Source organism: Athene noctua, chromosome 4 (assembly GCF_965140245.1).
Source record: "Athene noctua chromosome 4, bAthNoc1.hap1.1, whole genome shotgun sequence".
NCBI classification, from domain to species: domain Eukaryota; kingdom Metazoa; phylum Chordata; class Aves; order Strigiformes; family Strigidae; genus Athene; species Athene noctua.
Window position 1 is genome coordinate 84,195,864 of NC_134040.1, and position 11,604 is coordinate 84,207,467.

An 11,604-nucleotide genomic window follows, 5' to 3' on the forward strand; every position below is an offset into this window, starting at 1 on the left:
AAAAAATAAAAAAAAATCCTTAGTTTGTATGTTATTGGTGCCTCCAAAGCTCATGACCCAGGAACCAAAACATCCGAACTATTCATGGCAGAAAGAATTTCCTTGTCCCAAAGCATGTCATCTAAAAATGATAATAAGCATCCAAGATAAACCTTTTTGTGCTCATTTGATAACAAATACATGTTTTACACTACAGCCTATCCACGACATTTATTGTCATAGGTGAAGACAGTGTGTACCTATCATGTCTCAGTAATTTTGCAGTGATTATGTAGGAACGTTAATGCCACACACCAGTGACTACTCCAACCACTTGTCTGCAATAATATTCGTAGGTATTTCAGGCAGGAGGCACAATTACTCGACAGTGCCTTTTTTTGACACAACTTTGCAGACCCTTCATCCTCAGGGAATTTTTTTTCTGACCTTATTTTATGCCCTAAAGTGCAGGGATTGACACTTGTCATTTCAATGTAACAGGTATAAGTGAATAAAACTTTTAATTCATGCCACAGTGCAACTTTTTTTTTTTTTTTCTGTTTGGTTATCCAGTGCAGTAGGAAAACCTTTCTTAGATTTATACTTTTTTGCCTTTTAATCTCTACGCTTTTCAAAAACTGTGGGACACAGTTGGGTCAGATCAGTCTGACCGGTCCCCAGTTTAGCTCAGGCTCTGATTTGGCCAGCTGACCTCAGTACTCCTTGGATTGTGCTTCAGAGATGGTGTCCCACGTGCAGAAGCGGAGAGGCTGGGTACGAATGCCATGAGAATCTATCCCTCTGAAATCCAGCATGAGCTGCTCCTTGCTTGTAAGGACCACTGGAGGAGGAAAAAGCCACCTTACATCTTTCCTATAATATGGGTATGGTCCTCTGCTCAGGGCCAGCAAATGGGAGACCACAGTTTAACCTGTTTTCAGTCCCCAGGTGTTTAAACGTGTGCCTCCCATCTCTAAACAGACTACCTCAAGCAGTAAGTAGCGAGTCAAGAAGTACGGGTCTCTCCACATTACTTCTTGAAATCCTTCAGTGATGGTGAAGAGTGCAAGATCCACCGATTGGTCCTGGCTACGGGTCCCAGATATATTTAATACGTGTTAGATTTACAGATGTCATTGTAGCTGGTTCTATGTATTTGATTTATGAGAGATCATCTATATATCTTTGGAGAAGACGAGGTTACCATGAAATTTTGGGGGCATTGCATTAACACGAACGGGCCAGAAATCCAGAGGAGAGGGACTGTGGCCCAGGATGCCAATCCAATTTAATGGGCAAGAGAAGAGTTAAAATGATTGAACAGACCTGACATGAATTTCCAAAATACCTATTAGCCAGTGGTGTATTGCTGTAGCAGCATAACAATAGTCACAATGTTTTCCAAAATGTGAAAAAAAAAATCAGCATTTCTTTCAGAAGACAGAAATAGCTAGCGCGAAACAGAAATCTGGATGACGTAAATCCCTGAAATTGAGGTGTACCTGACAGTGCAAGACTTGTTGAGGCCCAATCTGAATCAGAAACCGCAATTTGCCAATTCATACTCTCTCAGAGAACGAGTCTGTTGTACGAGCTAGCATGCCAGCAGCGTTTTGGCTCCTGACTCCCTGTTGCCAGCGGGCGCTGCAGTGTGAGATGCGGGACCTTCCCAGTGCTGGAATGTGCTTCTGGCCTTGGTTTGTGTCGTGATCAACCTTGCACTGCTGTGTCTACCAGCGTGTGTGGCTGCGGGAACGCAGGCTGGCTGAAGAGAAGAGAAGGAGAGGAGAGGAGAGGAGAGGAGAGGAGAGGAGAGGAGAGGAGAGGAGAGGAGAGGAGAGGAGAGGAGAGGAGAGGAGAGGAGAGGGGAGGGGAGGGGAGGGGAGGGGAGGGGAGGGGAGGGGAGGGGAGGCGAAGCGAAGCGAAGCGAAGCGAAGCGAAGCGAAGCGAAGCGAAGCGAAGAGAAGAGAAGAGAAGAGAAGAGAAGAGAAGAGAAGAGAAGAGAAGAGAAGAGAAGAGAAGAGAAGAGAAGAGAAGAATATTTCAGTTGGTAGAGACCTACAATGATCATGTAGTCCAACTGCCTGACCACTTCAGGGCTGATCAGAAATTAAAGCATGTTATATCAAAAGTGCTTTTGGGGGGAAGTTTGGGCAAGGACAGTCTAAGCTCTCTGATGTGGGAAGCAAATAAGACTGTTGGCAAAGGCAATGCATGTGAAGTTCCCTCTCTAGGCTTTACGGAGGCTTTTAGCACAGTGCTACATACATGTTTAGTTTCAGAGTTGCTGGATGATATACAGAGATGAGGCAGGTGTACAGCATTTATTTTTAGATAACATCTTAGAGAAGAAGATGCATGCAAGCAAAATTTTACTCTGGCAGCACCACGTAAAAATAATTTGCTTTCTGTATGCAAACAAATGTAAGTCCTTATTTTGCAGTATTAAAAACAATGTAAAATGAACAGTTAGCACAAATAAGTCTCCTTATTGCACAGTGGACTCTCAGCTACATGTGATAAAGAATGTAGATGCCCATATGTTTAGATGCTGCAAAGTGAATATTTAGTCAACTGGAGCCCAGAATAGAAGTGAAAATCTGAAGTTAAGCGCTTGGGCCCTCTGAGCAGCACGCAGGCTCATCGAAAGGTCTTGTTAAAAACCTCCTCACAGCTGAGCAGAGACCTGCCTAGAGCTAGCTAGCTGGAATCCCTAAGCGCAGGGCATGACTTTACATTTGTCCATCTCAGGACTCAGCACCCATGGAGTCCTGTTCCCCCGGGGTCTGAAGCCAGGCTTGTCCCACTGCTGAGCCAGAGGGCGGTGAGAGGGGGCTGAGGTGAACGGCAGGCACCGCTGCCAGCCCTGCAACGGGAGGAGAGAGCGATGCTCTTGCTGCATGAGGAGTGAGTCACAATTTCAGCGCTGACATGTTGCAGCACAAGTGAAAGCAAAAATCTTCCATGGGAAAATGTGCTCCGTGCTGCTGGGAGGTGCAGGAGGAGAAAACTGACTGCTTTGGCCACGCGAGCAATCCTTCCCAGGGATCCGGCACCTCCAGCCTTCCAGCACGTTGGTCTTCTGCTGATTTATTGCCTTGAGGCTTCCTCTGCTCTTCACGCTTCTGGGTGCTGCGTGAGATGCCGTAGTGCTCCACTGGTGTCTGCTGGCAATCGCAGAAGGACGGATGCAGCCATAGCAGCAATTCATTAATGCCATTCTCCTGTGGTCACAGCTTGCTAAAATACTCCTCCGTCTCATGGGAGTGGTGGTAGTCAGATTTGGAAAGGAAGTCCGTGTGGTTTTGCAGGAACTTGCACCTAATAAAATGATAATAAGGAAACCAAGAGAGAAAGATGACTATGAAACTGCCTGATGACTAATCTGATCAAGCGGTAAATTAGACATGATTTGTGGATTAAGATCAGTGGTAATCTCTGGTTAGGATAACTGAAAAATAAAGTGAAACTGACTGGATTTTCAGAATGAGAAGGAAGAAACTTTGATGGTGGCATTCAAGAGTCACAGAATATTCCTATAGCATAAAAGTATATTATAACATGCTGGCTGTCCCGCGACTGCCAGCTTCAGGTGATGCACACGTGGCTGTTGGAGAGGGAAGTGTTTGAGCCCCAGATCTTAACACAGTTGCTGTGAACCCCAGAGAACAGATATTTACCATGCAGACAACAACAGCAGCATGCATACCTATTCCATAGCTTGACTTCCATAATTATTCTCAACAATGATCACTTGACTTGCTGAATTACCCATTTCTGGCAAACATGGAACAAACTGTGTCTGGAATCAAAATATGATTAAACAGTCAGTTCTATGAGTTCAAAATATGATTCTTTCAGTGCAAAACTGGAATATTTTCTTTTTACTGAAAGAAGTCCTTGGAACACTAAGATATCTATGAGAAGCCAAGCTGGTCTCAAGAAATCTCCAAGATATAATCAATTTATATTGAGCTCCCAAGATGTATCAGGCATTGCACTGCTTACTTCCAATTGAAGATTATTCTAGAGAGTGTAGAGGTTGGATTTTTGAAGTTTCTTAGATGTCTACTTCCCACCAATTTCATAAGAAACATCTGTAAGTCTTGATTTCAAAGGGAGATCAGCAACTACCTGCTTCAATCAGTGTGGTTCTAAAAATCCTGCACATAAAAGCTGGCAGGATCGAAAACCAAACCCAAACTCCAACCGCTCTGCAAAATCCTTTTGAAACATTCATTTTAGGTCTTTTAATAAATAATTACAGAGAAGTAGCATGCTGGAACCCGATAACCTGCAGATGTGATGGTATCAGAAGCAACCTCCTGAATCTCCGGGGTTTTGCCACATATTTGAATAACACAAGCCCCTCAAATTGCTATTTATTGTCCTGTAATTCATGTTACATTTTCCTCAAATTGAGAAGGAGAAGGTTTCGTAACATAAATTATTTTATTGCAATTGTGAACAAATAGTGAGGATTTCATGGCATGACTGTAGTTTTTATGAAGGTACAATGTATCTTCTGGCAACCCATCTGTTAATGGTTATTGGATTATGCAATGAAAAGAACAAAGGCCAGACTTTTGGTGTGAATTTGAAGTGAAAATGTCTGGTAACCTTCTACATTCATTCTTCTGATGAGGCAAGTGTTGTTAAACTTAATTTCTGTTTCTCCCTTAAGTTAGACTAGTTTGTAGTACTAGGGAAGTTCAACTGATTTCAATCGAATGTAGATAAGCAATTTGCATCACGTATGTCCACGCATTGGGAAGAAAATCTTTAGCTACTGCATATTCAAGACTTTGTAAGCCGAGATAAGTTAGGGCGAGAAAGAAATTTGCAGGAATCACAAAACTATTCCAGGCACTCGGTAATTAGATTTATACTCTCAGACACGGGAGGAACGATAAGCTCTAGGCATTTTGAAGTCATTCTGTAGGGGTCAACATCCTACTACTTAGATGCATATGCATGCATGAAGCAGACTAGCAATACGGTGACACACCAAAGAAAAATGTTAGGCTAGATCTTTTCTTTTTAATTACATACAGAAAAATAGTTACGTGAGCCTCTGCAGGGATTTTTTTTTTTTTTTTGTAAAATATTGAGAAATCAGTTTGTTTAAACGTTAAGCTGTTCATAGGAATGTAAGACCCTGGAGGTTAGTGAAAGTGTTGTCACTCAAATCTGTTCTCCCAAAGAGCAATTACTGTAGTCATTAATGTGCCTTGCTCCAAAATCTAGTCTGACATTAAATACTGCTTGAAATGTTCGGAAGACTGTTAAAAGGTAGGGATGGAACCTTTTCTCATGTAACATGTGCTGAAAAGCTTCCCTGTGCATTCAATCATCTGGCTTCACAAATCCTAGTGGTACTCTTCTGAAGCTGTTATGGAACATATTGGTTGCATATTTCATTTGTTTCTGGCAAGGATAATTAGATGAATGTTTAATTAGGAGTGATTTTCTTTCATGAATCATGGCCAGCTGACTGAAGGGTTGATGACAGTCCATAATAACCAATAATACATATATCAGAATAACTCTGACTTGCTAGTATAACAAAATTATACATACTCTAGAAATACCTCAGCAGAAGGATAAATCCCCAGTCAGTATAACTCAAAGATTCACCAAAGCTGACAGGACTCTTTTATTTAAAATCTCTTAAGAATCTGGGCAAATTTATTGAAATATACTACTAAAAGCTTTCTGCTTCATCGTGCTCTCCAGCTTGGATTCAAACCTGTGTAAGGCAAAATACATCATTCTCCCTCAGGCCTCTCCCTGCACCCAACTTGCTTTGTCCACCCCTTGCTGTTCTCTCAGCCCTGCTCATCTCTCCCACCCTGGGACGCCTTTCCTACCTCCACCTGGGGTGAGGTGTATCAGGGCCCCACAGGTCAGGGAGGAAACACCAGCTCCTCTCTCCCCTGTAGCTGAATATGGCTCTGGGGCAGCACGGCCAGGACAAACTCACCCTCTCTACTCCCACTGTACACTTACTATCACCTCGGAACAGCATCCTGTGGCTGGTGGGATGCCGATGAGCCCCCCATGAAAAGACACAGAAGATCTTCAGAAGAAGGGCCCTGAAGCTGCCTGTGATGGGGGCAAGTGGGATCTGCAGGCAACTGAGCCTCTCCAGTCCCCGTACAGGTGTGCTCACACACTTTGCGTTACACTTGCATGCTGAAAATGGCTGACACCTTGTCAAAACTGGCTTTGTCTGCGTTTGATGCATTCCTCTGTTGTCTCATAGGTTATGCGTCTATGTCATCTGGGGATCTTTCGTACTGTGTTTTCTATATAAACACCAAGTAAAACATGTATATGTTTCCTGTAAGCTGGAGGATCCGTGTTCTTTTGTGAAGAAAATTCAGTTATTTCACAGGCCACCCTTTTTCAGTTTTTCCAATCAACCTTATTAGTTAGTCGGACCAATACGTACATGTTCGTTCCCAGTCCTTACCAATTACTTTGGGCCATGGAACATTTGCTTGCTCTGGGGTACCAGCAAGGAAACAGTAATTAACTCAGATAGTTGCTGCTTTCCCTTGAAAGCTAAAGAATAGGATTATGCTCTTTTGATAAACTAATAGGCTTAAATCAATTTAATGTACTTAATAGGAAACCTTGATAACAGGAAGACACCTCAAACCTTCACTGTGAACTTTTCCTGTTACTTCAAAACTGCAGACAATGAAGATAAGTGAAATTGCAATTCAACAGTTGTAACAGAAAGGGTAGAGGATTAAATCTGCCAAGAATCAAAGACTAAGTTGAATGATCATTTTCCAAGGAATGATCATTATAATTCTTCTGGCACCTGCAGAACCCTTTCCAAACTTCAGCTCTCCCGTGAGTTAGGCACATGGTATTATCCCCAATTTACAAACCTTGGGTAGAACCCACATTAAACTTGAACCTGCTCTTTGCCTCGGTGGCTCTTTGTCTCTTTCCATCCAACATGTTTGATATCAGATCTAATGAAAGCGGTGAGGGTGGCAAGGGCAAAGCATTGCTCTGCTTTGCAGAACCTCTTAAGGAAACGGAGCCGTAGCTGGTTGTTGATGCAACTTCATGGGCTTTTGCAGGCTTGAAGCAGTGACACGTTTGGGTCAATAAGGTCAGTTGTCAGAGATGTGCCTTGACCAAACGTTTGGCGCCTGCAGCAATATTTAAGTAGATTGTGAATCCTTTCGTAAAAAAAAAAAAAAAAAAAAAATCTTTTTTCAATGTTCACCTGGAATTTGGTGCTTTCTCGAGGAGTGTCTCAAGTGCTGAAGTGATGGCACCTCACAAAGAAACTAACTGTAGCCACTGTGTTTTAAATTGCTGCTGGTGCTCGCTCTATCCTCTTTGAACTGTCACCCAGCTAGTGAGACCCGTGCATCCAGCCCCTTCCAGCAGCAGCCCATGCTTCAGCCTGTCTCAAGCAGGCAGGACCACAGGAGATTTTGGGTGACTCACTGGCACATCCCCTCTTGTAAAACAATCATTTCCAGTGCAATCCAGCTGTATAACACAAAGGCAGACCAGGAATCGGTGCTACATAAAGCATCAGTGATGAAGATGTGAGATCTAATCCATGGTTTAAAAATCCTATATAGTCCTTCAAACAACGTGAAGTGTAGAAAAAAGATACCTATAGGTACCAGAGCCCACATGTCCACCCCTCTGTGGAGTTCAGGTGAATGGAACTGATTCATAAAGCCTCACCTGAGGTGAACGAAACCTTGGGAAAGAGTGGCCCTCCTCTCACATCTCAGTTTCTTTTCTGTCACTACCCAAAGTGGCACCTGTTCTGGATCCTACTCAGAGCATCTCAAGGGCCCAAGCCTTTAATTCAGGTCTGCATTTCACTTAGTCACTTCTTTTTGCATTTATTTGTTAACTGTGAACCTGTTACAGGACCTTTAGTCTCCTGCATGAGCCTGAAGTTGAACTCACACCTCTAACATCCAGGATGGGGAGCCTGACACTCAGGAATACTGGCTGTTCATTTTACTCTGCAATTCTCTACGTAATTGCTCTAGTTGATTTGTACGTCTCTTTATTACCATGTCCACTTTTACAGAAACAATTTTCCCCTCCTTCCTTTGATTTGCCTGCTCGCTGTTTCTGTTTCCATCTTTCTAAGTGTTGGCCAAATACTGTCTGCATGGACAAAGTCCTTTTATTCATTACCCAGTTCTGGCAGAATCAGGCAATTTACCCAATATTCTATAACACTGAATACACTGCCTTGTTCCTCGTATGGTAAATTGGACTAGGAACATTTTTCTACTTCACAGAAGTTTTGTGAAGGTTAATCAATAAATCTCCTGAAAACTCAAAGTTAATAGGATAATACTAAATAAGAAACACCAAAATGGATAAAAACCTAATACGCCAGTCTGAAGGCTGGAACAAATCCAGGTGGAGGAGCACTGTGACAAGGCTTCAGCTCAGAGCAGAAGGGTGACAGGGAGGAGAATACAGAGCCGTATTTAAACATTTTTGGAAGGGTATCGCATCCCATGAATTGACAAAACTGCTGTCGTGTGAAAATGGGCAGGAAGTATATTTACTAGGTTTTGCTTCTTGTCAGTTGCAAAAGGGATGAGTTAGGTAAGCTCCGCACAGTGATTTACATCTTCTGCTTAATTTTGGGTTTTGTAGGGAGGTTTTCCTGAGGAGGGAAGAGGGAGCGCTGAAAGGGAGGGCAGTGATCTAAAATACAAACAGCCAGAACAATTACATAGCTTTATGAGGTTAACCTAGTTTTGCTTTCAGACAGGAGGGAGGCAAAATAACTTATTTATTGCCTTAGATCGCCTCTGTCTACAAATCTCAAGAACACTTAACTCCACCCTGTCTTCTGGGCAAAAAGTAACCAGGATGAAGTTCATAAATTTGAAGTTAAGTAATTCTTATGTTAAGGTAAGCCGAGAAACCACTCACTGGCGGGGGCTAATTACTACTGTGCATTATACGGAAGAAGGCTTGGTCCTGTAAAACCATAAGATCTTGCTTTTTGTGGGTTTGGGGGAGGGTTTTTGTTTTTTCCTTTTTACAGTAAGTACATTTTTCACACTAACCTGAGAAGAAACATGTCTAAATAATGAGCTTAAGCTGGTACACCTGCCATGCCAACAAAAAAAAGACACTGATGTTTCTTCAAGCTGCTGATGAAATATTGTTTTAAATTCTCCGAAAGAAGATGCTTTAGCTTGCCGTGTCCAAGTAAATCAATATTTTTATGGCCACCTTTCCCCCATGCCAGTAGAAATACAAATATATATAAATAAAGCTGACTTGAGTCGAAAGGCATGGTTGCTAGGTAGCCACTGTCATGATAGTGAAGGTACCAGCGAAGCACAGAGAGGTGAGTCCCTCATAATTGCAGAGATCCATTTTTCATTCTCCTTGAAAATGAGTCTTTTTTTTTTTTTTTTTTTTTTTCTATACAGATGACAAGATCACCAGCTCAGCAGGAAAAAGTCTGCAGAAAAACATAAGCATGAGGCTTCATTGTGTCTTCCTGTAGAGACACAAAGATTTTCAGATGCTTCCTAGAAGTGGGTGGGGAAATGGGGGAAGGAGCCCCTGCACTTTAATTATGGGAGGATGGTTAGATGTAATAACAACGGGTGGCAAACAAGTGCTGCTTCTAACTGTCAGTGCTGCACGATTACCAGTATTAACTGATAGAGCGAGGATAAAAAAAACACTGAAGCACAAATCAGACTGCTTTTGTTTCAAGAGCTATGGGAGCAGCTGTGGTCTGTGGCCCTCACGTAAATCCTTGTTTCTGAGGTTCTCCTTTGCTCCTCTGGACGGTACCTGGCTGTGACAAGAAATGCTGCTAACCAAGTCACACTTTAACTTAGGCGCTTTCTGGGCTCTTTAGTGTAAATGGGTGTCACACCACAGGTCGGCTGGAAATCCTTCGCCTCTTTAAAGATCATGTTAAGCCCACGGCACTGGGAATATGTGAAATCACCACAAGCTATTTACTCTGGTCCTGCTAAATCCTCCTTGAGGCAGGGGGTAAGAATGCTGGGGGTCTGTTGAGCTACAGAATTCATCCTCTGCATGGGGAAGTACTCCGCTGGTTGCACTCAAATGAGATACAGCACAGACTAATTGGTTTGCTCAGAGATGGGCAGAAAGTTTGCAACTAAACCAGGAACTGAAACCAACCCCGGACTGGATCTTCTAGTACAAGCAATTATTTCCATTTATTTACAGTTTGTGTGTATGTGACATTTTATGGTATGTTCCTAAGACGGTTGCTTTTTATAAACATTTACCACCTGAAACAATAAACCGTAATTGCTCTGGTAAGGAACTCCTTACTTTGCAATGTGCTTCAAAAAAATCCTGCCTTGTCTTCTGGGGTGTGAAAGATTCAGTCAGATTTCATCCACAGGAAAGATAAAAGCAATATATGGATAGCAAGTACGCGGAGTCAGGGATCCCTTTGCAGCGTGTGTTTTGCAGAGGCATGCTGCAAATGTTGTGATGTAGTCTGAGGGCAAGATGTTGATTACTCAACAGGACGGAGTTATCAAGTATTTTATCTTTGCAACTGATGACTTACTACAGATCCAAGCTGTTAAGATATATACAAGGTGGTTTTTCAGGCTCTTAAGTCTGAGGGGGGAAAAGGAGTGCCATGTTTTAAGCAGCAGAAGTTGGATACCGTAGGTTTGGGGCCCTGTGTGGAACTCTGGATGAGCAGTCCAAGAAACTGAAACTTGCTATTCATCATCCTCCAAAATTTATCAGGTTACACAGCAAAGACTGGAGGTTTTGCAGGAGGGAGCCTTGAATCTTGGGATTCAACAGGACTTTCAAAACTTACCCCTGTAGTACTTTTTTTTTTTTAAATGTTATCCTGGCAGCATGCATCAGTCCTGACCTGAAAAGACAATTCTGGTGGCAGAGAAGCTGTTATGTCCACTCAGCCCATGGTTTTCTGAGAAGAGAGCAAACAAGCCTGACAGTTACATCTGGGTCATCTCTAAGACTGTAAATCACCCAGTCCCAAAGGTTTAGTTGAACTGGGCAGCTGGTGGGTCGGCGGGAGAGGAGGGGTGCGGGCAGGGTTGGGCAGGGCACTGGGAGGTAACAAAACCAGCTCTGCGGGGAGCTGCTGAGGGAAAGGTGACACTGGAGGTAGGCTGAAAGCCAGCTGTAGGATATGCAGAAGCAGAGCTGGATTTGGGTCTTGAAAGCAACTGAGTTCTGACAGGGGTCTTGCAGGCTCTTTAGGCAGCAGTGTCTCCATCCCACCAGAGTTACAGCAAGCAGGCTACTGGGTGAAGCATCTGGAGGGGAGGAAAAACAAAAGTGCCATGTTTTTACTTTGGGCACCTGTACTGGGTCTGGCTGAGCTGGGATTTGTTTTCCCCTACAGCAGCCCCATGGTGCTGTGGTTTATGCTGGGAGCTGCAGGGTGTTGATAGCACCTTGGTGTGGTGGCTGCTGCTGAGCGGCGCTTACACAGCACCAAGGCTCTTTCTGACATTTCCCCCAGTGGGACAGGGTGGGCAAGATCTTGGGAGGGGACACAGCCAGGACAGCTGACCCAAACCGACCCAAGGGATATCCCAGACCCTGTGACGTCTGCTC